This window comes from Dinoponera quadriceps, unplaced genomic scaffold (assembly GCF_001313825.1).
Source record: "Dinoponera quadriceps isolate SergipeBrazil2010 unplaced genomic scaffold, ASM131382v1 scaffold566, whole genome shotgun sequence".
NCBI lineage: Eukaryota > Metazoa > Arthropoda > Insecta > Hymenoptera > Formicidae > Dinoponera > Dinoponera quadriceps.
The window spans coordinates 3,999,941-4,027,782 of record NW_014555972.1 but is presented as its reverse complement, the minus strand read 5'-3'; the positions used below and the strand labels follow the sequence as shown (position 1 = coordinate 4,027,782).

Below are 27,842 nucleotides of genomic sequence, written 5' to 3'. Positions count from 1 at the left end.
CCCCCCCCTCCGTCATAGTCGAGCGCACTCGAGGGTCTTCCGCCTTTTTCCCGAGCAATCGCGCCCTCGCAGGCCGGCCCCGAGTGCCTGCCAACACTTTCGAACGTGAAGAATGTGTCTCGTCCGTGGATTATATCCTCGGCGAGTTGCGCGTGCTCGAGCACGCGTCGTTCCTTCCTACCGTCCTTCCTTCCCCGAGCTCGTCGTGTCTCGCAATCTCCTTGTAATTGGAGCCTCTCTCGCATCGCCCGTCGCTCCGCGATTTCCTTGTGATTGAAACGACGACGCCGTGTACACGACCTGCTGTTTGGAATTCACGAGCAAAATTGGTTCTCGCGTATGCGACCTTACCTGAGTAGTAGCACTGCAATCACGCACTCATTCGCGACCCGAGACAGTCTCGCCGTGTCGTCGGATGCCAAATTTATCGGGTTTAATTATGAATCTCTCTCTCCCACTATCTCTCCCTCCTACCTCTCTCTTTCTCTCACTCCCTCCTCTTGTCTTGTACGTGAGCGTTGTGGGCAATATCATTCCCCGCGGCATTTTTACGTGAATTGTTTAAGCAAATGGTATTATCATACAACGGCTATCGTATCTCTGATTCAGAGATCGCAAAATTGCACCGTCGAGAAATGTACTTTACGAGCGGGTAAACGTGCGAATTCAGGCGGCGACTGCAGTTCCGCGCGGAATAATTAATTAACCGATCAACCTTTTAACTTCATTGTTCTCTTTTCCTTCTCTTCCCTTCGTAAACATCCGCGAGACATATCGGACGAGTTTTCTTGCATTTCGCGTTTGAACCTCGCGCGATTGAATATCGCGAACAATTTCACAGCAACTTGAAAGGACACTCGAAAGTTCCGCTCGCTGTTGGGCGGAGGGAGGAAGGGGGGTGGGGGGCGAAAAGTTCGCGGTTAAATTAGTTTCACGTTACATTTGTTGCGGAGCTAAAATTATAGACGACCGCCGCAGAACGGGACAGAGTTTCGAATGCACTCAAAGACGCTGGCTCGTTCGCTCCGCGGGGCGAATTTTCTGCTGTAATAACAGATAATGCAATATTGCCGGGCTTTTGCAACAGGCCGCAATAATAGAAGAGTATTAACTTTCGTTGCAATTTCGGATTTTATTGCGCATTGTGCATTATCGTCGCGTGCGCTGCCATTGTTTCAGACGACATATCGCACGAACGGAACAACGGGCAATTCATCAACTTTTGCGTCATTTGCGAAACTACGGTATACAGGGTGCCCGGTAATTCTTGGCGCACCGCTTGTGTGCAGAACAGATTAAACTGAGCAGAAAAGTCCTCTACCATTTTGCGAAAAACCCCGCAGAATTTCGAGTGATTAATTATTAAAAATGGCCATGCGCAGAGGCTTCTTTAATTAATAACTCAAAAATTTACGTGTTATTTGGAAAATATGGCCACACAAAGAAAAAAAAGACCTGTATCGTGTCGTCTGTTCTCGCGTAATTCGCAAGGAGAGAGAGAGAGAGAGAGAGAGAGAGAGAGAGAGAGAGAGAGAGAGAGACCGCGAAATATCGGAATCCCCGCCGAGGGGAAGAAACCGTACTAGGCGCGACGACGCGAAGAAGGTGCTTAAAACTCGCAGGGGCCGCTCACGGAAAATCACTTTCGCACGGATGTGACGAATGGTCGCGCCCCGCGGTAAGGAGAGAATGTAGATCGCCGCCGTCGAAGCGCCGCTGAAATCACTGGGACCCCCGTAGGAAATGGGGCCACGCGCCACGTCAAATTGTGACAGTGAACATCGTTTGTCTCCTCGCGGAGTACGAGGCCCCCTCGGGTAACGTGTAGACGGTGTGCCCGCGTGTTCTTTCTCCTCGACGAAGACGAAAAGGACGCCAAGACGAATGGATTCGTCTAATAGAATGAGAGCCAGCCTCGAGGACGGCGACGACGGTCGGTCGGATCCATTAGATTCCTCTTCCGTGCCCGGACGGCTCATAGAATAAGAGCGCAACATCGATTAATTCGCACGCTTTTGTCCCCCCCCCCCCCNGTCAAATGGTCGTTCTTCTTCCTCCTCTTTGTCTTCGACGGTGCGTCGTCGGTACGTTCGCACCTTCCGCGTGTCTGATTTCGCTAAACCTAGGGCTGACCTTTCGCCGCTAGGAAATTATCCCGCTTTAACCTCGGCCGTCTATATTTCATAGACCGCTATAATACCAATTTCACGTTGATTACGTCGTCGCAAAGCGGGTCATTAACCGTACACGCCGTTTGCCGATAGAAATTGCCGTTGTTTCGGAGCCCTAAATATTTACAGCCGGAAATTACGGTGCCGACCGTGTACACATGCCCAAAAATTGATGTTGACTTACCGGCCGCCACGTAGTGTAACTGGGTGGGGGGACAGGGGAGGGCAGAAGAGCGGGTCGTCCTCTTCCACTCTCACCATTCTTTCTCTCTCTCTCTCTCTTTCTCTCTTTTGACAGCGGTGGCTTAATGCAAATTTCACGGGACGACTGGTGTCATAAAAGCCGCGGTTTAGGTATCAATTTATCACCGCTTTCTGCTCGGTAATATCGCATTATTTCCTACCCTTTCTGGTCCTCGCGGCCGGCAACAATGGCGATGGGCAATCAATAGCACTCACAACCCTCACTCTTTCGCACACCACCACCCTCCGCAATCCCTCTTCCTCTCCCTCGCCCTCGCTACCACCCTCCTGCACGCCGCATCGTTCAGCCCGGAGGGAACTTTTGGTCATTTTTCATCCTCGTGTCCTATCGACGGCCGACATTACAGTATGAAGACTGACGTGTACGCCATCGATGTGCGAGCTGTGCACGCATTACCGCTTCCATTCTTCGTATTAACCCGGGAAAACGCCGGGCAAGAGAGGACGGACAGCGGACGGAGGGAGAGGAGAGCGAGAGTGAACGGGCCGGTATTTGCGGAAACAGCGAGATGGATAGGCGCGAGCTAATTTCATGTGGGAATTATCCGCGCGGACACATTTGTTTGATTTTTGACTCTCCTATGTACTTTGAAACGTTGAAACTGGGACGTGTGTATATCCACCCTTATCGCGCACACAGCTCCATAGGAGCGGAATATTAACTTGCCGAGTTTTTGATTCTATCATAAGCCCTCGTCGACATTACGCTGCGCGAGTAATATCGAGTAATGTCAATGATCGTTCGAAATTATTCCGGCGAACATGTCCGGTGAATTGATGTCTTAATGTTCGGGTAATCTTTCTAACGCAACGTAATTAAAGCCAATGAATAATGAGAGATCGAATTTAAGAATCTCCATTTTCCAACGAGATATATATATATATAATCGTAATTTTTCGCGTGATTTTTTATTTTTACCTCGTGTATAGACATACGAGTTCCAAAGGGGGTGATATTTATAATGTTGAGCGAGAGAATATATACGTAACGTTTACATTTGAAGGAAAAATCTTCGAAAAATGAAAGAAATATTCGTTGTGGTTAATAATATATAATTATTTAATATATACAGAGAAAAATAATTCGCAGAGAAAAATAATTTGATTTACACGCGTATCAAGGAGAAAATGATTAAAATAAATTAAGACGAACTTAAGACGCAGATTGTGCTTTTCGCGAAAATTCTCTACAAGAAATTTTCGCGGAATAAGAGCCGCCGTCACATAAAAGATACAATGGCTCTCCGGTGACTCGGTTAGACGCTCATTTGAATACACAAAACGACGAAATTATTATAAAACGTGCAGCATAGATTCAATCTCGGGCTGGAAGAGCTACTTATCTCGCCTAAAGTTGCCACTGTGGTATCGCGGCGACCGCGAGAATCTCGACCTCGCTTCGCCGCAAAAGAGATCCGAACGAGACTCTTCGTGCGCGCACCGAAGAGAGAGAGAAAGCCTTAAACTTCTCAGCCGAGCTCATATCTCACGAATTATGAAGCCGACACGTGGTAGCGCCAACCCCGTAGGCAGCTGAAGAGGAGGAGAAGGAGGAAGAGGTTCGAGATATCGCAGCGGCCCAAGAGTGGGCGCGTGCAATAAAGAGCAAGGGCGCATATAAGCCGTAGCTGTTAGTTCGCAGCCTGGTCACGACATGGGTCGGCTGCGGCACAGGGTGGTTTCCACGGGGTGGAATGGGACAGCCCGGAGAGAGACTGCATTATGCATCCAAAAGTGGCTGGCTACACCCGGCTGCGATTGGACTCCTAATGTGATCCGTGCATAGGGGGTGCCGAGCATTTCCTCGTAGAATATTCAGCGTTTGATTGAGTACAGGAAACTCCGCGCGGCGGCCAGTAGTAAACTTCCAGTTTTCCGTCTGTTCCTCGATCAAAAGGGGCCGAGAGTCCAAATCAAGATCATCGATCTCGATTCTTTCCTCTACTGTATTCTCGTGCAAGACCAAGCGACGCGTTTTGTACGGGCTTTGGTCGTGGTCTTCAAGAAAAAAAAAAAAAGAAAGAAGATGAACTTCAATAGCTGAATTAATTATATGAACACTTTAGCAACGTAAGCAGCTTTAATTGCTGCAGTAGCAAACTCTTTTGTAAGTGACGTTTACGGAGACGTTGCCGAAGACACGAAGTGAAATGTTCGCGAAACGTCGGGAATAAATTCACGAGGAGGACACGCTACGTCGAGCCGAAAGCCAAATCGAGTTTGCTGCGGAAGCCTAAAATATCGGACGAAATCGAGATCATCGAAGCGGTGTATTCGGGGATAATTTTGAAAAATGGGAAAAAACGCGTCATCGTTTGATTTACGGCTGCGTCGCGGTCAGACGGAAAGATTCGAACGTGCGTTGCGAGTGCTCGACGTGGCAACGCATGCATTTCACTAATTTCACTGATTCCGTTAGCAATCGCTCCGCGTTCTCGGCTAATGCGATCCGACAAGAGCTCGGGGATTTATTTGCCTGCTCTCGAAAGTACTCTCACGTTTTTGCGAACAATTGGCGCGGTCATGTCGGCCGCGCTACGTTCATAAAAAAGCGCGCCTGTCCTTCAGCACCGCAATTATTGACTTGACGGGGCCGAACTTCAACGAGCGCGGCTCCGTTCCGATCCTCCGAAATTTGCCGCCTAACGTTGAATTAATCCTCGTCTAACAAGGTTCCGGATCCGACCGGAGCCATATTTTGATGCTTCTGCATACGCGCTGGTGAAGCGTAGCGTGTTATAGTTTCGCGCTAACAGGTTGAATATCCAACAGATGAGTTTTAAGCTCCCCGTCCAAATGAATACTGCGATGTATTTCACATATTTTCTGTATTTTACGATATGTTTTGTTTACTTTTAAATACCTCCTCCAATTTATGGTAAGAATAAAAGCGTCCGGTCGAAAAAATTACAAAATGTTTCTACCAGTCGGATTCGACCCACCTTATTGAAGGTATGACCGCATGAACCTTGTCAGACGAGAATTAAATTTGCACTCAAGCGCGCAGTACTTCCGGATTTGCCGATTTACGCCGATCGACGAGAAAGTCAAAGAGCATGAAGTTTCTCGACAGCATGCTGGTTTGCTGGTCGCACACAAGATAGAACAAGAGAGAGAGAGAGAGAGAACAGAGCAGAAAGACGAAGAGCGCGCGCTCGCTGAGATCCTCTCTGAGCACTCGTGCGTAATTATTCGAAGGCATGTACAGGAGCCGTCATGGCACCGTCGACGAGTCCTGTCGGCGGCACCACTCGACAGGCTCGAGCCCGAAGTCCTGTGATTCGATTCGAGCCAGCGAGCCAAATCGCTTTCAACGTGCGCGATACATGCCGTAGACGAGAGCCTGTCGAAGTACGGTCGTGACTTTTGCTGCCGGCTGCCTAACGTCGGCCGATCTTCACTTTCCGCCTTCCGCGTCGCCGGCTACAAGCGCGCACCGGCCTCGGGAGCGGATTCGCAATTCGTACCAGCAGCGCACCGTCCGTCCGTCCGTCCGGTTTCACGACGCTAACGCAATTATCTAAATTCCGCCGTCCGCGGATTTTCTTCGCTCGCCCGCTCGCTCGCTCGTAGCTGTTAGCTTAAACCGGTGGATCACGTCTGTTACGCCACGGCGAATCAAGGACTCGTAATTAGCCGGGCGAACATCGCTTTGAGTTATCTAACGATGAAGAACGTGGGCGCGGGATACGTTCGAGTATCTTTCATGGTGTCTTTGAACAATTTACGATGATGAAACTTCTTTTAGTGCGATTACGCTCTCCTCGTTGGACGAGCGAGAAGCGTTACCATCACGATATAAATGCACTCGTATGTCAGTGGGTTTCAGATCGTGTGATTTTTTGTTTCTTTTTCCTTTTCTAAAAACCCCATTCATTCTCGCGAAAAAAATTCTCCGGCACTTTTAGCCGAACCATTGGAAATGGAAGTGGCGAATTCGGAAGGTCGAGACACAGTCAAGATAATATCGTAAACTCGCACTCGGGAGCGCGCGGAACTGTCGCAGAGCGTTGAAAGATAAAAATATCTCGAAAATATCGGATGTATGATATTTTTGGGGGAGGAGAATGGGCGATGTGCGGCCCGTGAATAAAATAAAATCGCGCGGGGGTTCTGATTTATTCGTTTATGGTATGAAGCGACGCCGGCGGCGGCTCTCGTTCGCAATCGCTACGCAATAAAAATAACTCCGCCGCGCGACCGGTGATTTGTCTCCTGTACGGTTCGGCACTTCTCACCTGCTACCGATTTCGTTGGTTAGCCGACGAGATCGTTCTTCTCGTTTTAGTTTTATCATCCTCCCTCGCCTCCGGGGCAGTCGCAGCTGCGCGCCGACCGCGTCGCGAAAGTGATCGCAAATGCATAAATGATAAAGGCGACGCGGCGTTAACATAGCGCGTATCGGTATATCGACGTGCCATCGTTGGCCGACATCGCCAATGACCGAGGTAACGTTTTAACGCGTCGGCCGCCGCGCTGATTTCCGCCGAATGTGCGAAAGCCAACTGATTTAATCAACCGCTGATCGAATTACCAAAGATGCGGTATGCGAGAATGTAATTCGAGAAACACCGCGGATTTTTTCACCCCGCTTCATCGGCACGCTCTATCGGCCGATTGCAACCGATTTGCCCGATACAATTAATTATTAATGCAGCAGTTAGGTTCATTTGCATCGGCATTCGCCGGAACGTTTGCGGGCTGATGAGCGTTCCTTTCGATTGATGGCATCGCTAGACGCTCGCACGCAGACGAATGTGTTATATTCGCGTGCACGAGTTCCGCGCGCGAAGTGGAGCGTCTTTACTCGATAGATGCTCGCCTGTAATTACAGCCGATACAATACACCCTGAGAATACGCGTTTCTCGAAGAGATCATGAGAAAGCGACGCGCAGGTCGAGAGTCGCCGGCGGGCGAAGCAATTTAGTCGCAATCTCATTGGCGGTCAGCTTGGTTGTTACGTCGACTGGAGAAATCGAATTAATTGACACCCGGCGGCGCTTCGTCTTGACTTGAAGGGGATCGCGGGATTACATGTGGAAAATCGTCGGCCATATTTCCTCTCTCTCTCTCTCTCTCTCTCTCTCTCTCTTTTGTTGGTTGCGGCCGAATTGCGAATTTCAACAATCGCGCCAATTCGCGCGAGTGAACACGGTAACAACGCGCCGCGGCAAAATGTTGTGAAAAATGCTACAAAAGATCTACGGGGGACTGGGAAGCGGAGAGAACAGTAGGCGGCAAGGGGGGGGGGGGTTCACAATAATATACTCTGTGCAGCAAACGGCGGATATGCATTGTAGGACTTTTATTCAATTTTTAATTCTGTCGCGCGCACACGTTCACGTATTCGGCACGGCGCCGGTGTCTACGCTCATTAATTTCACTCATTGGTAGTTAAAATATATATCGCGCGCGGCGCGCGACTAATTGTTTCGGCTGATAAATTTTTATCACGCAGAAAATACGCGCGATGATACACCGTCGTGCACCGTTGGGGGAGGGGGGGAGGGGGAGGACTCGTCCGCGAGCCGGACACGTGAGTCTGAATTTTAATCGAGTTCTGTTAATTTATTTACGCGATTACCATAGCAACGATTTACAATTACGGCTTCTCCGCGATATCAGTTTCGCCTCGGTGCATCGAGCATCCTCGATGCGATTCTCCGTCGCGTGCACGCCCGTAATTATGTGCGGAATTACCGCTCGGTTTAATCCGCGGCGGTCTTGCGAACGCGAGACATTCATCACGGCGGCGAGGAGGAAAACAGGAAAAACCTGGGACAAGCGGATCGCGAAGCGGAAGGAGAAGCACGCAGGTGCAGAACGAGGGTGGTGAACGGCGTCGCGGCGAGCGACGAAGTGGGAAAAGCTTCTGCGGCTGAAAGCCTCCTAGCGCTTTTCAATATCGCCGGTCACAAATCTTTCTTTCGCGCCGTGAGAAAAAGCCGGCCAGGCCGACTACGATGGAACGTGTTGCGGTCGAAAGGTAAAGTCCGAGGGTTATGGAACGCACTTCCATTAAAGAGTCACGCGAATCGATAGGCAAATCGCCGGCGAAAAACGCTGCCGTTAGACAGCATCAGGCAGCGATATGTAATCGCATCGCCGCGTTATTCATCGCACGACGACGATTTCGGGCTATTCTCGCGCGATAAACAATGCTGTTGTGCACAGCAAAAAGTAAAATGTTGATTTTAACATTCTTACACGGCCCGAGAAGCGCGCTGTGAATTTTATGTCGAAATCAATCGTTTATCGTGCGTTACTTGTTCGCAAATTGAAAATATGAATGAATTGACAGTAACACATTTTCTCCTTGTTGAATATTCATTTGACGCAATTCGCGTAAGTAATTGAGTACAATCTTGAAATAACATGTCTGTCGATATTTATATTGATCTCTCTCTCTCTCTCTCTCTCTCCCTCTCTCGATGTCGTACATCGAAGTGGCTCGCCGACGTGATTCACGCGTCCTCGATACTTTTACGCGAGACAAGTATTAATTCGGTAGAATGAAGCTTTACATGTCACGGTAATGTACGTAACCCAGTCCTTTTAGGTACTGTGCCCTTTAGGTTACAGCTGGTACCACTCTCCAGCAGTGAGTTATATATTCTCTCACCGTTATAGGTGCTCTCAAGTACATGTAGCTTAGGTCGGCAGAATTTGATTTATTCATGCCTTTAGTGCTCTCTCTCTCTCTCTCTCTCTCGCGCGCGCGCGAACATACGTCTGTACGTTGAAAGGATTGCAGGTAAGATTTGCGATGGAGGCATACCGGAGCGTACGACCATTTAATCATAAGTTTGCACGAAAGAGTCGCGAGATTGCCATCTGACTTTTAATCCTCCCCTTCCCCCTTCTTTCTTTTTCTCTCTCTCTCTTTCTATCGCTATCGCGATGTTTGTGATGGCTTTCGAAACTTCGTAATTAGATCGGCGTGTCAGCGTGTTCGCAATCAAGAACAGGCAGCACTGTTCTTTCGTACCATCCATTCGGAATCGTTTTCAATCGTTTTCAATTATTTCGCATCCCTTCCGCTTTTCGTTCGCGATCACGAAGATGAAGAAAGGACGACGGTCTCTCCAGAACGCGTGCTTTCTCTCTCTCTCTCTCTCTCTCTCTTGCACGACGGCGAGAGTAATTGTGACGCGCGATTTTCCGCACGTCGAATGAATCATTCCCCTCGGAGGAACGCGCATTCTCGGCATTCAGCCTGCCGTAAATCGATTTACATACGGAGCGGCGGCTCCTAGTCGCTTATATCGTCGCTTAACTGAACGTTCTTGGCTAATTCGATTAGAGTTAGTATTAGGCGACGCCGCGGAGGGATGATACAAGAATTAGCCGCCGCTGGTATCAGCAAGATCGTATTAAGGGGAGGCACTGAGTTACCCGACGTTTCCTTAAGTCACTCGTGACACTCAGCTGCCTGGCCTGCTACTAAACGTAATGCGATAAGGTGAGGCTTTAGCGCTTAGCGACATATATATCGTTTTATTGAAAAGTACACGTCGCAGTCGTCCTCGTCCGTTGCACATCATTCATTGTTCAGCGGGATTCGGTGTCGCTCGGCGAAATTCAGCGAGATGAGGTTTAAAAAAAATTAGTCTCCTCAATTCTGCCCCTGGAATTTCCGCCCGGACAATTCGCAACGGAAGCCTCTCCAAAAATACGTCGCGGTACGCGTTTTCATTATGTCTCATAATCTTCTCACGCGTATCGATCGTACGATAGATCGCTTCGGCTTCGCGTGATTTAATTCGACGGATGTCAATATGCGGATGAGCACAATTCAGGAGAAAATTGAAAGGGTGCGTTTTGTACCTTATCTAGCTGAATTTCGCCGAACGAAATTTCGCTAAACAATGAATGATATATGCCGGACGACGAGGTATCTCTGGATGGAAGGGAGGACGAAACTACGATACGAGGGCTGTGACGCGTACTTGTCAATTACTTCCTGATGGAAGCCTCTATAAATACATCATAGAACGCGTGTTCAATATCTCTTTGATCTTGTCACGGTATCTATCGTATAATCGATCGCTTTTACAACGCGAAATTTTATTCCACGGATTAATAAGCGCGGCATACGGAATAATTGCGACTGTTAATTATTCAACGGAGATTATCGTAACGAGATATCAGGCCGGCCGTTCCTCCGCAAAGTACCGTCGTTTCACATGCAGAGATCCCCCTCTTCCCCGCGCGAATCACGCCTCCCTCAAGGAGGAACGAACGTCGGAATTTAATTATATTCTTTTTCTCTCTCTTTATACTTGTTCTCCCAATTTCATACATGAAAGCTCATGTTCCGTCTGGGAGTAATCTTCGGCCCTCGAGCGGGGATCATCCGCTTTAGAAATAAAATCCCGCGAAATCTACGCGGCGCGGATGGATACTTCCTGTAAGTCGAAGGCAAAGCGCTCGAAAAGTCCGATCCTTTTACACGAGTACGCGAGGAGCAAAATCAAAGCCGGCGCAATAAAAAAATCAAAGTCGACGACGGAGGAGAGCGAGGCTGCGGGGCGAAGTGGTCGAGGACTTTCTCTCTCCCTCTTTTTCTTCCCCCCCCCTTTCCTTCTCTTTTTCTCTTTCTCGGCGCTTTGACGTTGAACGAACGTCTGGCATATTCCGCCCCGGTGTGCACCGCCGCCGCGCTCTTCCGGTATCCCGCGAAAGCACCACAACGAGCGAAACTCCTGAAATATTCACGATAAAGAAAAGGTGTCTCTGAAGTCACGAACGCCGTATGTTCCAGCTTCCTGCGGTTGCGCTATCCCCGCTACGCCCGGCGAGTGAAAAGATTCACTCGGCGCCGACTGACCTCGGCCTCTTTATGCGTGGCCGAAATCAAAATATTCGCCGAGTTGAACTTCCTCGTCTTTGCTCCGAGGGGGTGCACGATTTCGAATTTCACGTGAGATGTAACCGATCGGCGATGCGTAACCGTGAGACCAAGAGAAGCATGCAGAGAACTTCCCCCTTCCTCCTTACGTCATGTCTCGGATCGCGTAAATTTGAAAGCCAGAGAGAGAGAGAGAGTCGAGCGTGAAGTAACATCCTCGTCCGGAATTCGCGATTTGGTCTGAATCCACAATAAATGCAGTAAGCCATAAGTCGTAAAAAATTGACCAATCGATTATTCTTTTCACAACCGACTGTGATTGGTCAATTTCTTACGGCTTAAAGCTTACACCTACTGCAAACCCGGGCTTAATCGCGAAAAACAAGATTGTTCGTATGAAAGTGACATAATATAATTAAAGCGTGTTTTGGTGGATGGAAACAGAATTTCCTGAGGCTGAGGTAGTATTTTTCGTAACACTTGGATTATGGATTTAAATAAATTCCGGATTAACAAGGGGAGTTTTATTAAAGAATGGCGACAAAGGATACGTTTGGCGTGTAAAGGATTCTCTATGTATGTAGACCGAGGAGGATAATCTAGACTTCCTTTTTTAAATACAGGTTCAAGCATTACATCCTCTCCCACAGATATATTAATGTTGACAATACTAATATTATAAAATCCGTGCTCTGACTCCTGAAGGCTCGTAAATTCTGTCTTTCTTTACTTAGATCAAGTCGGAGCAGTTTCACGATACGAATTCTCTTTCCTTCCACCCAAACACGCTCAGTTATGCCGTGTCACATTGTTCCAGCCGATCCTTTTTTCCCCGCAATCAATTTGCGAATTTCGTCTCAAGTCGCGAGAAAAGAGGCCGGCGTAATCTGGCGGCGGTGTTACGGGCGGTGTTTCTGCCGAAGGGCTCGGAGAGAATTTATGAATTTCCGGGCGCAGTATCTCGCCTCGCGCAGCACGACGATTCGTCGCAGGCCCTGCAGCCAGCCAGCCAGCCACCCTCTCTTGTACTCCCCTTAATGTTATTGAGAAAACGATCTACGGTAAATTCTCCGGGAGCACGTCGCGGGTGAAACGGTTCGTCGCGGAATAAAAAGCACGTGCTCCGACTTGCGCGATATCTACGATTCTATCGGCTTCCCTTGCCTGCATACCGCCGTAGTTCGTTATGGCCGCCGTTGCAAAGTGCCGTTGCATGCACCAGCAGCAGCGTGTTAGTCGCGTTTCCTTAGATTGCGTCGAAACGACGCGGAGCATCGTCGGGGAATTTTTATTTATCGCGCTATCCCGCCGATAACTCAAAGGAATCTCTCGAACGCGACGTAGCCAAGTACGCAAAATCTGTACCGATTTCCTCGTACCGCTTACGGAAAATGCTTCCGGCGGAAGTCGTTGAACGGACAATCGAGAGAGAGAGAGAGAGAGAGAGGTCCTCGGTACACACAGATACGTGCATGTAGCCCGCAGGAAACGTGTTTCGTTTGCACACGGCGAAAAATAAATTTGCCGTTGCAGCGAAACCACACATCGTCGCTGCTGCATATTCGTTGCGACAGCAATAAAATTTTGTTGGCATAACCAAATTTGCAAATTATTCGTAGAACCAGAGCGGAAATAGTTCAGCCGCCGGGATAGAAAATATTCTGCCGGGCGAATTTGTCCTCAGGACAAATTAATTGGCTGTCAGGACGAAATAGTGTTTTTTTTCCACATTTATTAATTCGTTCTTACATTACATAATAATTCAGCGAATGGCAATTAGTACTCTTATTAAATTGCTTCACGCTGTCCACATAATAAATGACAGATTTTTGCCGAGATGTTACAGCATAATATTTGCTGTGCCGGCGAATTATTTTCCTCCGTGCACATTCGCGCGACTTTTACATTTCCGTCCTGGCGATTTTATTCCCCCTTTATCGGTGTTATTTCGCTTTCGTTTTGAACGCGATGATTCCTACACCACCGGTAATAGTGACGAATATGCGATAACGGCGGAAGGGGGAAACTTTAAGAAAGCCGCGCTTCTTAATAGGTTCTACAGGATATCGTTTCGCGGATATCCGGCGTGTCGTCTACTGTAATGGACCCTCCCCCGCGTAATGCGCGTTTTTGCACAAAAATAATCTAGGAAGGACACACAGAGAGGAAGACAGTGAGAGAGGAAAAGCACTTTTGGAATTTGAGTAATTCTCTCTATAATTTTCCCGGGAAACGTCTCCGTAATTCGGTATAACGAACCGCGCTCGAGAGATCTCAAATTTTAGATAACTCCCTCCTCCCATTCATTATGTAACTGTAACTTTTTTATCTCGCTGCCGCAAGAGAGAATAAGAGAGAGAGAGAGAGAGAGAGAGAGAGAGAGAGAGAGAGATAGAGAGGGGGTGTCTTGCAGAAAAAGTTCGTAATTTCGAATGCGTGAGATTATGCGCTTTGACGATGGCGAAGAGATAACACAAGATTATCATGGGAAATGTCGGTTGTTATCTCCGGATAACTCTCCAAAATCTCCGTTAACGGAATATTAAAGTTTTTCCCCCAAACTTCTCCATTTGACACCCGTCCCGTATCTCTCGACGTATAATATGCAGTCCCCTTTGATTAATTAATCTTAAGACGACCCAATTTGTCTCCTCTATCTCATATAGATAATTCTGGCGGTGCGTTCGTAAACGACAAACGTCACGGTGGGAGCGGCGCGCAAAATTTATTTCGAACATTTACCGTCCAATTAAGCGACGGGAGATTGAATAAATGAAAGCGCTTTATATCACCGTCCTGTCAACCGATTTCGCATATCACTTCGATATCGATCGTCGCGATGACTGATTAATGATCAGTGATAATCGCTTGAATTATGCCGGGGAAACTTTAAGATAATTGAATATTGAATAATTCTGAAATATGGAGCGCTTCACAAATCAGCGAGTACTCGCTGATTGTCGCGGAAATATTCCTTTTACTGATTCGACCAAAGACATTTTAGCCGATTTACTTCGAGAGAGTATGTCTCAAGGTTCTACATTGGCCCTTCGAGTTGGACGGTGTTTGCACGGCTAATGCCGAATTACGGTTTCGACTCAAGTATCACTGCCTAATTTCAACGGTGAACATTCGCCGGTACCCTCGTGAAATTGACCGAGCGTGTTTTGTCGCGCAGGAAATTACGTGAGACCGTGCGGGACTCGGTTTTGCATCACATCGTCGCACGTAGTCCGGGACGTCCTCTTTTCCCCGCGAGACGACAAAGAGATCCAAGTCGCATTACGTCGAGTCCCCAATTTTCCGTCTGAGCATCCACTGCATTCAGTAGCGGTCCAGGCAAACAGTTAAGCGAACGCCGGGACAACTTGCCCGGTTAAGGCAAACAGTTTGTTACAAAGGTCGTAAGAATGCTACGGTAAACGGCTCCCTTTCCGCTCCTTGCATCTACAGACCCCTCGCACGTGTCGCGCGACAACTTCACTGTTTCACGCAGAGGGGAACAAACGGGTAAATAAAGCGCGTATCATGTTTGAGAAACAGGTTGATCGCAATGAGTCGTGTTTTATGAAACACGCTGTAACGGATATCGTATCGAGGTTAATTTCCATACGGAGAGACGAAGTTTGCCGGTCTAATTTCGGGACATATTTCTACTTTCCAAGTTTCTTGGAGTGAAATTTCACCTGAAAAGTAGCGACAGTCAAGTTACTCGAAGAATTCGAGTGATTTTTCACTCATAAGTGAATTTTCCGCTCTGAATGGAATTATTTTCCCTTGAAATTGAAGAGTAAATCGGAGATTTCACCGGCACGGGAAAAATGTATTGAAACATTCAATCAATTCTCGTATGGAATCAGAATGCGGTCTGAGCTTGAGTGTTTTCACTCTTACGATTCCGAGTAACAGTATTTTCACTATCGCTTCGAGCGAATATTCGCTCGTTTTTAGTGAGGCTTCGCTCTGTGAAATTCCGAGAGCATAAATGGAGGGAATCAAGTAGCGCACGTTAAGAGCACGTATAAAAAGGAGATTAATCCTCACAGGAGGGACAAATGAACGAATTAACATTGAAATTTTATCGTTAAAATCCACGATGGAATCGTCATGGCCGGAAAGATTGCGCGATCCACCGACAGGATAGGTCAATTCTCACTAATCTTTCGCGACGACTCAAAGAAGCTTCCTCTCGCGAGATAGTTTCTCTCTCATCTCTCGCGATGATATCGTCTCAACGGGCGCAACCTGGCGTAACGTTTCCACTTGAGACGCTTGGCGGTAAACGCGCGGAATTCGACGGAGGAGCGCGCGTGCTTAAACCACGATTCAATCCGAATCAAATTGCGGCATTAATTATCTTTCCACTTGGCCCGTCCCCCGATTATTCCATCGGGTTATCTCCGATTGAATTTCGGCCACCGAAATCAGAGTATCCTGTGACACGGGGAACCGTGCCGGCCGCGGTTGAAATTCGCGCATACAAAGCTCAAAGGAAAGTACATTCCCGCCGGATCTTCTTTCAGTACTTTTTTCTTGTTCTCTCTTGATAATCTCTCGATAAATTAACCGATTGTTCTCCCTCTCTCTTAATAATCCAGAATCTCCAAATTTCTCCAGCGTTCTTAAACCTCCTCGTTATTCTCCTCCGCGCTCCACACCGTGCACGTACGTTTTCCCATTTCGTGTTCCGCGGTGTTATTATTAATCTGCGCAAATATCGCTCGATAAAACATGAAGATCATTTGCATGTTAATTATGAATTCAAATACAATGTAAACACAATGCACAATGTGTTTACGATTGTTGCGCGAATCAGCTTTTCATCGCACGAGCGTGCATTTACCGAGATAATTGCGAAGTCTGGCATCTGTGCGAGAATCGGCGGTAAACAATATGTATGTTAAATAAATTAAGAGCGACTCGTCCTTCATCCTGCTTTATTATAAATCACACTTATGAAATATTTACTGCATCCGCATCTCCCCGCGTCCGTAATAATCGTTAGTCATCGTANCCCCCCCCTCCCTTCGGCGTCTTTACGCTTGATACGTTTTCGCGAAAAGAAATGCAGCGCATCTCCTGACGTCGTTGAACTCGTCGACGCGACGAGGACGACGACAACGGCGACGACGACGTCGACGGCGGCGGGAGATGAGAGTTGGACTTCGTTTTTGTTCCACCCTTCGCGCCGGCTTTATTTCCTGGACGTTTCCTTCTGTCGTCCAGTCACGTTTCCCGGAGACACTTGTCTCGACAAAACGCACAGCCGTGACGGCGGCATGACGAGGCGAGCCCGGCAACGTGTAACGAGATCGATCCCGCCCCCTGTACTACATTTGGACGGGAAATAAAGGAATCTCACGCGGACAAAACGCGAGGAGGGGCCGCGAGTGGACCTTTGAAATAAGAAATGCGAATCGCGCGATGTGGTCGTTCCCGACCACGCAACCGATATGAACGATGGCGGCGGAGCCCGTTTCCACAATGGAAATATTTTCCGCGCGCGCACGATCTCGCCCTCGATTTCGAGTTTCCTGAAAATCCCCTCCCTCCCCTCTTCCCTTGTTTACCGGCGACCGCGCGCATATAAATCTCACGTTTTATCGTCCACGTCCGACGTCGATATTCGTAACGGGTAGATTAATACGGCACGTTGTCATTTACTCTAATCGCGGCGGGTCGCCGTTTTCAGAACGGAAATCGCAGCGGGGCTTCTCTCTTTCGGGTTTTCAGAAAAATCATCCCTTATTTATTGGCAACCGTGCGTACATAAATCTCGCGAGTTTTTCCATCCGCGACGTCGATACTCGTAACGGGAAGATTAACATAGGACTTTGTCGCTTGTTCTAATCGCGATGGTTTCCCGTTTTCAGGACGGAGAGATCGTAGCAGGGTTTTTCTTCCACGTTTTTCAGAAAGTCATCCGTTATTTATCGGCGCCCGTGCGCATATAAATCTCACTCATTTTATCGTCCAAGTGCGGCGTCGATATTCGTAATGGGAGGATTAATATGGACTCTTGTCACTTACTCTAATTGCGGCGCTTCTCCGTTCGGGAATTGGAAATCACGGCGGGGCTTACCTGAAATATAAAAAGGCAATCGATTAAGAACAGTTATTATTATTATCGGGAAACATTTTTATCGCGAGCGGCGAGGTAGAAATATGAAGAATATATACGCCGTCATGACCCGTATTTCGAGCTTTGACCGAATATAAGATAAATCTGCAACGTATATATGATACAAAAGTTAATCGAATCAACAACGGAAGTTTTTATCATCTTTGCCGTGTCATTTCCGAAATATTTAATTATAATCTTGTATGTGCAAACATACAGAAATTTCATAATACAACAGATATTTCTAATTCGACAAAATTATATGTAAGATAGAATTTTGGACGAAAAAATCGTACAATATAAAAGACTAATATACAGATATCCGAATTAACATTTGGACAGCGAAATAGATGTATAGAAACATAATTTTGCCTGATTAGCAATGAATTAGCGAGAGGTTCGTTTGATGTATCACTGAAAATACGGCACTTAGTGTGTCGTACCTCCTAAAAAAAAAAAGGACAAAGGTGACCTTTTAAATCGTCGAAGTTACTTCACCTAAAAAGAAAAAACCGCCGCAATACGACTATCTCTGTATCATGTAAATTTCAGCGAAATAAATTTCTCTCCCCTACTCTCGCACTTCGAAGACACTCAAGGCGACAATAGTCATCGCCTCACCCTGTATTTGCACAGACAATGTCCCCGCGGAAATGATCATTTGGCCGCGTCTCCATTTTCCCCCCTTGCTTCGAAATAAACATCGCGCGAGACGCAAACGCGCCGTCTCCCCCGACTCGGAGAGCTTATCATTATCAACATGACAATGACCGCGCATTGTAAAGAATAACCCGCGCGATCCCTCCCGGCATTCTCAACATTCCGCCTTCATTCTAAAGGCGAAATTGTTTGCTCCCCTCGCCGAGACAAGGGGCACGGCGGGACGAAAGGTCAGGCTGGGGGAATGCCTTTTATCTTTCGCATCCTATGCGAAACAAAATCCAATGAGGGGGAAGCTTCGGTCGTACGACGGTCGTAAGTCCCGGCGCGTAATATGATTTCAAGAGTTAGGATTCGAGTGAAACTCGCAACCCGGCCGGGCCGCCGGGAATGGAATCGTTTTCGCGGCCGAAAACGATGCGTCATTTGACGAGATATCGTTTATTTATATATAGTGCGCGTATTGTGTGATGTTTAAGCGTGCGCGTACACGCCGGCGAAATCGGCGATTTCTGCTACGTCGAGTCGCGTTACCCGGTGCCCGGAAACGGCGATAAATTTACAGCCGACGCTGCGGGCACATCACTATGAATAATAATATAATATTAGCGAGATCGCGCGTTCTCCCATTGTGAGACGGGAGAATTGGCAGTTAATTGGGGCGCCGTGCGACAATATTAATTGCGAAAATGATAATGAATATGACACACATGAGCCGCTGCTATTGATGGCGTCTTGGTTGGAAGACGAACACGCGATCCGCCACTGCGGGGAAAATCGTTACGGTGGGAAGGCGAGACGGTAAGTCTGATATGGCGCGCGCGCGCGCTCTCGTGTCGCAACGAATCGATGAAAATAATCGTTTCTACCGTTCAGGAAAGAACATACTTTTAACAGTCAAATAAACAGCCCTGAAATGCGCACCTTTACTATTTATTTCGCCCGGTAAATCTTTCTTAATCGAATAACCGGGGAATTTTCGCGGCGGAAAATTTACTGGAAGGGGGCGAGTATCGCGGATAAATTTATACGGACGTAAAATTCTCAGGGTACATCTCGCTCCCTGGTTATCTCGGTCAACTTGCCGTTCAGCTTCTCGCGAGTAAGAACAACGGAACTAAGAACAACGGTCGGCTAAATCCTCTATTGCCCCGCCGGCAATTATTTCTCCCGCTAGCTCTACATAAAAAGGACATTTAAAATACATCCGCCGCCGCCGTTGCTGCCGGATTTATATCATTAGGCGGCGCTTTCGTATTTGTTATCCGTCTCGGGAGCCCGCGATTTTATCTGATCCGGAAATATCGAACTGCGAATAGCACACGAACCACAAAAGGCACGTTGGGAACGTGCTACGCCACGGAACGGCGCTTTATGGGTCGTTTCTCATGGGCAAACGATGTTTAAAGATCAAGGAAACGGTCCCACCGGGAACCGATGCGCACCGTCCGATCGAGCGCGAATAACGAATGAATATCTAACGACGCTTTATGACCCAATATGTGCCCTCGCGATAAAATACGCCATACAGAACGTTTCAGAGTGACAGGCAGTGATTGAACCGCCTGACAGAACCAGCGAAGTCACTGGGGCAAGTCACGATAAGTATAAATCCGCGAACCAGTCGTTTTAACATAAACACGCGTGTCATGTAACGCATTAATTATTGTGTCGGATATTGAACACCGATGTTATGTTACTGATACTTAATGTACGTCATAATGACGAATAATAAAAATTCAAATAGCTGACGGGTCTTCCCTGACAGCCACGAAGTTCATTCAGGAGTTTGAACGACTCTGTTGTTCCGCCCGTCCCGCATACACGTCGTGTTAATACATAATATTGGTGCTACAAGCCGCGCACACCGGAGTTATAAAAATCTAATAGACAAAATAGCCACCGCCGCCTCATCCTCCTCTTTTTTTCCTCATCCGCCGTCTGCATTTAATTCTCACAAACTCGTAAAAGCGGGCCGGCGCTTACTCGGAGCGTTATGACGATGCGTAGTAAATCCCCTTTTCCCGGCGGTACCTCGTAAAATTTATGATAAAGGGCGAGTAGTAGCTGTTTGACGATACGTACGCGATCCGCGGGACTCCCGGCCGCTCGGGCTGTTCCTATCGGCGCGTTCGTAAGCTTACTAAAAGGTCGATTATTATCCCGCCATTCCGGTGAGTAAACGAGAAACCCGGGCGCGTTTATCGCGCGTAGACGCGCGTTTTTACGACGAAGGTATCGGGCGCGACGCGGCGGCGGCCCACTGTCAGCGGCCATCGCTTTGTGATTCATGAACCACGGCGAGTCAGTCCGTTAAAAGCCGCCGCCGCCTCTCTCTCTCACCGATGGCTATCAAAAAGCGGAGAATTGACTTCTCCGCCCTTATCCATCCGGCGCTGATAACGCACTTCCGATACATCGTTACGGCGAAATAATCGCGACCGGCGGTCCTGAGGCGATCGTAAAAGTATCGCCGCGTGGATTAAGCGAGTTACAATATTTCAGCGCGCCGTATAATTCGTTTATTGTGCCGTAAAGAGGGTGTAATAAATTTCTATTCGTCGCGTTCCCTTATCGCGCGGCTCACACACACACGACACGTGCACACATGCACACACAGTAAACATGTTCGACGCGACGACTAAGGTGACCGACCGTCCCCGCCGTTTTTCGCGGGACCTCCCCATTTTCCGGACCACCGTTTGTCCCGATTTTTCACTTAACGAAAAATAAATAATGCAAGATATAATAAAAAAATTGTATTAAAATTTATTAACCCTCTTAAATAGCGAGCGTCGCTAATAAGCGTCAGATGAAAGGTCTTTGCCGTGTATGAACAGTACTTAAAAAAAAACAGTACTTAAATTTGCAAAACCGCCAATAAAGCACAACGACGAGCGAGTTCATTAGAGGTACCCCCCCTTTCCCCTTTTATTATTCCGACGAGTGTTTGTTTTTCATTAGAAGGTTATCGAGCGTCCTCGGTCGTTGGCGCGCCCCGCGCGCGCTACATCATCGTTTAACAGACGCCGAGTGTGTCATTAATAATTACCTGACGCCCGCTCGCACGTGGTGCCTTATCAGCGAGATTAAAAACGCGCACGAGATCTGAACGAGGAGATGCAGGTTTAGGTGTTTTGCGAGCGCCCGTTTCGAGGGCACTGGATATAATTAGGGGCAAACGATATTCATCCCACTTGATACCAGCGCACACTTGTTACACCGCCGCCGTGGCGGCGCCATTAATTCCTGCGTTTCTCTTCCGGCCGTAAAGCGCGGTCGCGCGAGCGGCCGCGTGTGCGACGTCAAAAACCCTTTACTACTTTACTAAAGGGCGATTATTATCCGCTTTCCGGACGGAGTCCGAAATTTATCGAGCGTATCGCACGCACCGTCCGCACCTTTTACGACGAAATTTCGCGCCCGGGCTGCCGGCACGTCCCCGAAGCGAGAAAGAATGTTACAGGTCACGGGCTGTTGGAAAAATAATCCGCGATGGACGCGCGATGACGTTGCGAGGGCACGCGCGATTTTCCCGACTGCACGTTAGATTTCCTCGCCGCCGGCGCTATTCGTAAACCGTCGACCGTTTATTCACGCGAGTCCTATGAGCGCGTAAGATTGATGCTTCATGCGTTGCGTGCCGCGGATATTCATTTAACGGGCCCGCTAAGACCACCGGGAATTCTTTAGTATGTTAAGTAACGGGGGCGATCCAGCGATCGCGTTATCCTATTGGTCGAACGCATGACAGAAATAGTGAGGTATTATGCGCTCAGCTGATTTGCAATTCAGAGCGAGTTTTTTTTCTCTCTTTGAATTTTCTTCCCCTTCCCCGCCTCCGCCCGCGAGTTTCTTTACACTCTCNGGGGGGGGGGGGGGGGAGAGGAATATCTATGCGGAATATCTCTCGTGGGACTTGTAATGCCTCGAATTAATGAGCTCCCGAATGCTAACGGAATGTTATCGGGCCGAAAAACTTGCGCGCTGCGCAAACTTTCGGGATGATTAAGGCCGCTTCGTGAATTAAGCGGCACATTCGCCTCCCTTCGTTTAGCGTTCTTATCGTCAATGTGCAGAGCGCCGCGGAACAAACCCACCGTTCTTAGTGCGAACGGCGGGTTTTTCGCGACGATCTTGACGTCACTCTTTGTTTCCAAACGCTCTCAAGAGATATATGAATATTTAGTGTGAATTATAAATAATACTAAGTGTTTGATTATATAAAAAAATAAATATCAAACATGTTTGAGATTTATTCAGATTTATTCGCCTATTTATCGTTGACCCAGGGAGAAGGTTCAGTTCGAGCTTTAAGTTTCCATACAAAGATATTGATTATTAATCAAGTGACTGTACGAAACATAAATGGCCGTAATGCCACTTTCTCTCTTCTATAATAACATCGAGTATTTCCGTAACTATATCTCAAACAATTCAAAGAAAGGCAATATTCACCCAGGCTCAAGTAATCGATAGTATTTTAATCGCATCACTTAATTACATCGCGGAAAGCTTTCCGCGCAGAAAAATAGCTCGCGAGAAGCTTTCCGCAAATTCGCGCTCATCATTTATTATTCGAAAGTAGTAGACTAATTAATCAAATAACTCGTTAGTGAAATTAATCCCGAAGATACCCGATATTTGTGCAAACGATGGAATTATCGAAATATTGTTCGACAAGAGAGAGAGAGAGGAGAGTATCTCACAATCAGTCTATTCGAATTATCATGTTACCTTACACTACGCGTAAGCTCGGGGCGCATTATCGATCCGGCGATGTTACGTCCGATTCCTCTCGGTATTCCGCTCGTGATATTTCCTGACGGAGCTTCTTGCGCGATAAATTCGCCTCTCGCGCTCGACGCGCGGACAGGAAGAGCCGCCGTTAGAAATCGCAACGTCGCGTTTCGCGACAGTGCGGGATTATCGAGAGGCGGAAAACGGAAGCCCGCGTCGTCACGCCGCGAATTACGGAGCTGGGCGAGACGCGCGCCGTTGGAAAGTTCGAAGCCGGGGACTGCCGATGCGAAATGGGGATAACGGTTCCGTTTTTCGATTCTGGCGACGGGGCGTACGCGTCGGCGGTAAGAAGACGGAACTTTTCTAATTCCGAATACGAAGCCGCGGTCGCTCACTGGTTGTTTATCAAAACGCAGCGGCCTCTCGTATACGCGCGAACGTCTACAGTGAAGCTGATTCGATGTTACATTACGGCTCTCTCTCTCTCTCTCTCTTTCTCTCTCTCGCCGAAAATCGATCGAAAAAACAGAGAATAGGAAATGTAGGAAACAATATACGGGATAACAATCTTTTCCGTTTAAGATTGTTCGCGTTTAATCAATAATAGCCGTTATTTTACGCGCCATTTCCCTTTATTCGATAAATGAAACGAACGCAAAGAGGATTCCGCGATAATCTGCAGCCGAGGAGGCAGAGGGGATCACGTCGTTTAATAATTTTTCGTATATACCGTGCGTATTTAACTGGACCATTCGTTACGAATGGATGAATTTAATTTGGCGTTCTCCCGCCACAAAAGAAAGAGAGGGAGGGAGGGAATAGAGTCGAGCGAAGCAGGTCTCCGAGGGCTCTTCCGAGGGCTATCTAGCCTAGCCGATAATAAATGTCCGTGGTATAACGTACGCATTGCGGTAACGCGCGTGATCGGAAGTGGGAGCACGTCCCGGCATATTCGCAGGCAGTACGCCGATAATAATACTTCTTTGCGACGAGTTCCGTCGAGCCGGCCGGGGAAAACGAGGGTGGTGCAGCACGCCCCCCCCCCTCCCCCGCGCGCCGTAGGAAAAGTTTCCCCATAAATCTACGATTCTAAGGCCATTGTCCGTTCAGGGCCGTACACATCGTCTGCCTATGGACACCCGGTATCGCGGAACGGCCTTTATGCCCGATGAAATATATCGGTGCCGAAAAGATAGCCGAACGCGCCAACGCTGCGCAGCTCTCGTCCAAGTTTCCGAAATTCGTTTCTTCGCACGGTAACTCTGTCCGCTTCCCTCCCCCCCCTTCGCTCTCGCGGATCCGTCCGATCGGATATATATCTTCGGGATTCTCGAGAACTCGGAATTTTTAGTTCCTAATGGAAAATCCTCGGTGAAAATAAGCTGCGGGGGAATGATTTTTTCCAATTGAAGGGTTCTCCGAAAAGTCGAGTGGCGTGAGACTCGTTCTCCCTCGAGTGGCGTCTTCTTCGCATTCCCCACCGTGTAGGAAAAATGGGAAAATTATATTTCGTTCTTCGAAGAGAGAAGGGACGAGAGAGAAGAGGAAGAAGGAACATTAGATAGAAGTGGGAATATAAGAAAGGACGTAGGAAAGAGTTGTAAAGTGACGCAAAGCGTAAGAGACCGGAGAATCCTTTCTTTCTTTCTAACAATGAACGCGTATTATAATACACGCAGGATGGGATTTTAGGTTTTACCGGCGAAAGTTTGCGATAGCTTGGTGACGAAAACGGGCGGAAGGGAAAATAAACGCGCGATCCCATCCCCGCGATAACCCGTCTCTCGGAGCACCGGAAACTGGGCGAGTTACTTTTCAGAACGTATTATAAAATTGGGAAATTTTTATGAAGCCGTTGGAAAGTTTACCTTCAGGCATCTGACAACACCGTAACTCCGGTCTCGGTAAAGGACAGACATTGCGGCGCGGGCAAGGGAAATTTGTGCGTCGCTCGTGAAACAGACGTTTTTCCCGAGGAATTTATGCTTCCATAACGGAACGTTTTATATACGAAAACCGCGCGCTTACGTCGCGTTAACTCATCGGGTTGGATTTTGTCATTCATGTGCAGCCGGAGAAACGGCGGCTCTTTTAAAGAGAAGCCCGCGTGCGTCGTATATTTTACAGGAACCGTTATTTACGAGGGACTATGTACTACGTGCATTGTCCGTAGCAAGTTAAATTTTATGTGCGATTCAGCAGGGAGGCAAGACGACGAAAAGCAAGGAGAAGACTGTCGGCGAGCATCTCGTTTCGGGAATCGAAAAAAAAAAAAACCTTTCCTCGCGTCATATCTCACGGCTCTGACGGAAGAGAGTCTTCCTCGTCTGATTAGATTCCTCTCCCTTGAAATATACAGGAAAGAATACAATAACACGCGGAGAAAAAGAATTTGCTGGCACAGCGAAATCTGTCAGTTATTATGTGGAGGGCAAATGGTTTTTCTTTGGTAAAATAATATTTTCAGATCGATAAAACGAGATCTCCGAATGGGAGATCGATGTTTGATACTAGACGTCGTTTAGTCGCGTTGTGTATTTGTAGAATCAGCTGTATCGATCGCCGTGTGGACCACTGAACACGGGTATCGCGCGCGAAGGAATTAAAGTATTAAAGAACTAAACGCTGCAATATGTATGCGATTCGCGACACAGTTGATGTGTGTGTGTGTGTGAGAGAGAGAGAGACCGACCGATTGTTTTATCCTTTTGTAGAATAGGTGAAAGCTATGGAATACTGCACGACCGAAGCTCCGCTTTTCGCGATTAATAAAATCGCCGAGACAGCTACAAGCGCGTGCGCGCGCGGACACGAAGCTTTCGGACAAAGATTTTATTTCGTTTCATCGATGCGAACGCAATCGACAGAAGCGAGGACGGCGTGAGAAAAGCACCGCTTTGCGTGCCGGATCGTCCACCTGCACCCGCGCTACACGCCGATAAAACAAAAGCGGTGCTTATCGTCGGCGATTCATGCGGGAAATCTGGCGTGTCGGTGAACACGGCGCGCGATCGCCCGGCCGTATCGCGAAGAAGTCGATAACTGCGTTATTAAAACGTGTCCCGCAAGTGGTCGATAAAATATTCGCGCCCGATACAGGGAATGATAGTCCTTAAAGTACCCGGCCGCGCGGTTATCCGTAACAGCTTGTCCGGCCGGCGCAGTTTGGACATTCCGTGTGCATTCTTTGTGCTTTTAATATTATCACGGCGTGGCCTCTCGAACGAGTCTCTCGCGGTCTCACTGTGTGCGAAATCTGGTGCCTGAAATTTCGTACTCTCGAAAGAGGGCGGGATTCAAAGATGGATCCGTAACTTTTGTTTTAATCTCGGGCAAATTTGGCCGCACTCTCATCGAGAAAAATTTCATTCGAAAGAAGTGAACATTCGAAGCGGCCGCGAAAATACCGTCACTCGGAATCGCACAAGGGAATGTTTCCACTCAAGCTTAGAGTGAATTCTTACGAGAGAACGTTTTAATCGATCACATTTATTCTATTATTTATTCTAGTGACGGTATAATCTATCAGAAATATATCAGATATTCGTTTTTGAATTTTCAGAAGAAGATATTCACCCGACGATTCAGAGAGTGAAAGTCCATAAGAATGAACAATTATTCAAGTTTGAGCGACTCGGCCGGCGTTCTGCTTTTCGGGTGAGATTTGATTCTGATAAATTTAGAGAGTACGACTTCGAATCGCCCCTCTGAAAGTGTTCTCATCGGCGGCCGCGAATGGTCCGTCGCCAAATTGCACTCTCAAGCGGAGCACCATAAATTTACCATTGCATTTAAAGTTATAATGTATTTACAACCATCGAACTCGCAATACCGCGTCCCGCACGAAAAGTGGATTAAGCACCGACTCGTTCGTGCGCGCTTAAAGTCTCCCCCGCGTTGCGTATATATTAGATCGTTAATTAATGGGCGCTTTTACGACCACGGGGGCTATGCCCGCGTTTTTATCGCGCCGCCGATAGACGACGACAGCTTTATCACTTTAATAGTCACGTCGATTTTACATCTTCGTTAAATTTCCCGCCGAGACCGCGGTTTGAATTAGCGCGGAATAAATTCGGCGCGCAGGAAAGTTGTTAAGCGAGGCAAATTTACACCGTTAATTCGTCAGGTACTACACGAGTACAACAAATTCTAATTTGCGTTCGGGAGCAGTACGGTTGAATGAAACATTAACAGCTAATTTCTCGGCTATGACGACGGATTTTCGGGGAACAGCTGTAAGTTCAAGGCGCAGGCGGATGGATTTACGAGAGAGAGATAGTCGCGGGAAATACGAGGAGAAAAGTCCAACGTATGGGGACGTTACTTTTGCGGAATTATCGACGCGACTCCTACCCCTCGATCCCGGTTCTTATGCAAATTATTCCGACGGTGAACACTCGAGACACGCGTAAGCGGTGATTGCGAAACGTTCCGACACACGCGAATGTTACGTTATCGCAGACGCCGTCGTCGGAGTTCGAAGACGCGAATCGTTTCCGCTTCCGTTACGAGCGTCACTGTGTAAATCCTTCCTTTATTGCGACAGACTCGGCGGCGCGCACAATTCCGTATGCGATGCATTTCTGATAGTCTGCAAGTTTGAATTACGACGATAGGGGGAGCCAGGATCAAGGCCATTGAGATCGGATTCGCGATGCCAAACGTAACTAACCGTTCCTGCATCTCTTGATCCGCAATATATATGCCTCCCCCTTCCCCTCTTCTCTCTCTCTCTCTCTCTCTCTTGTTCTCTCAATCTATCGATCTATCTACCTATCCGTCTCTCTATCTATCTATTTACCTACGTACATACCTACCTATCTCTGTCTATATACATCTTTTACTGCCTTTGCTCTTCAATCTGAATCGCTGCAATGTCCTTTGATTCTCCGCGCGTTACGTATGTCTAGCTTTATCCAGCGGACGGTCCCATTTGTGATCGGTTCTCGCGCTAAGTCGCCCATAATGACCCATCCGGTATAATACGACGCCGAGTCGCTGTTGTTCCACCGAGCGAAATCCGAGGGA

General features: G+C 47.8%; 1 protein-coding gene across 1 annotated transcript in view; it reads right to left on the bottom strand.

The window, feature by feature from the left end:
- Positions 1–27,842, bottom strand: part of LOC106746166 — a 319,832-nt gene that overhangs the window by 58,134 nt on the left and 233,856 nt on the right. The window lies entirely within an intron of this gene.